This window comes from Balaenoptera acutorostrata, chromosome 12 (genome assembly GCF_949987535.1).
Source record: "Balaenoptera acutorostrata chromosome 12, mBalAcu1.1, whole genome shotgun sequence".
Classification (NCBI taxonomy): Eukaryota; Metazoa; Chordata; class Mammalia; order Artiodactyla; family Balaenopteridae; genus Balaenoptera; species Balaenoptera acutorostrata.
Genome location: NC_080075.1, coordinates 8,604,017 through 8,605,341, shown reverse-complemented (window position 1 = coordinate 8,605,341; position 1,325 = coordinate 8,604,017). Strand labels below are relative to the sequence as shown.

Below are 1,325 nucleotides of genomic sequence, written 5' to 3'. Positions count from 1 at the left end.
GCACATGGAGAGCAGGACGGGGTGAAGGATGCATGGAGATGGGTCGGGCATGCCTTTAACTGCTTAGCACTGCCTTACATGAAAGGAGAGACCTTCTGGGCCCTACCCTGGCATTCCTTCCTTTTTCTCTCCTAAGCTCCTGCCATCTTGGCAATGCCCTGGCCATGCAAGAGATAAAACGTTGTCTTACAGATGAGGGCACGTGGTCAGAAAAGAGCCATTACTACTCCTGTTCACGCTTCCTTTCCTTTCTAGGTGTCTGAAGGCCTTTGAGAAACCAGGAGAAGATGCAAAAAGCAATAACAAAGAAGAAAAAGAAGAATCTGGAACGAATATAAAAGTGGTGAATTGGCATCTAATGTTGAAAGTCATAATTGATATAAATGCTACGCACTATGCAAAGAGTGGTGAGGGGTAAAGGGAACAAAAAAGAATGTGGGAGAAATGTAATGTCCCTTCCCACGAAAGCCTACCATTTATATAGGGAAACAAACAAGATCAGAGATTATAAACAGCCTAGTTGAACTAGACCACTAGAAGTGTTCATTCAGCACCCAAATTTAAAAATCGGGCCGTCCTCGTTAGTATAGTGGTGAGTATCCCCGCCTGTCACGCGAGAGACCGGGGTTCGATTCCCCGACGGGGAGGCAACACGCCCTCTTGGGCTTCCCTGGTGGCGCAGTGGTTAAGAATCTGCCTGCCAATGCAGGGGACACGGGTTCGAGCCCTGGTCTGGGAAGATCCCACATGCCGCGGAGCAACTAGGCCCGTGCGCCACAACTACTGAGCCTGCGCGTCTGGAGCCTGTGCTCCATAACAAGAGAGGCCGCGACGGTGAGAGGCCCGCGCACCGCGATGAAGAGTGGCCCCCGCTCTCCGCAACTGGAGGAAGCCCCCGCACAGAAACGAAGACCCAACACAGCCAAAAATAAATATAAATAAATAAATTAAAAAAAAAAAAAAAAAAAAAAAATCGGGAGATTTCCACATTAAAGTCTGGGAATCTGGCTTTTGTGAAAACTCAGAGGATGCAATAACCCCAGATGTGCATTCTCACGAGGCAACAACCTGCTGGGTCTGCCAGGAGCCACCCCTACGGCTGGGGCAGGTGGTCTTCACTTGGGAACAGTCCCCATCACTCCCTATTGTCTTACTCTTCACCACTGTGACTGCTGGGCCCTATAGCACGTGAATTTTTTATTTCCGACTGGGACATCTGAAACATTAGATGAATGATTAGAGGACGATTCTATCCATGCAACAAAAGGCCACTTATGTTGTAAGTGGATTCCATGCATTCTCATGGAAAGAGGAGCAGCATCAAT

At 48.5% G+C, this 1,325-nt stretch overlaps 1 non-coding gene across 1 annotated transcript; it reads left to right on the top strand.

Annotated features, from left to right (window-relative positions):
• Positions 1-575: 575 nt before the first annotated feature.
• On the top strand, positions 576-647 carry TRNAD-GUC (transfer RNA aspartic acid (anticodon GUC)). The gene has a single exon. It is a non-coding gene; the product is annotated as a tRNA-Asp (tRNA).
• The last annotated feature ends 678 nt before the right edge of the window (positions 648-1,325 follow it).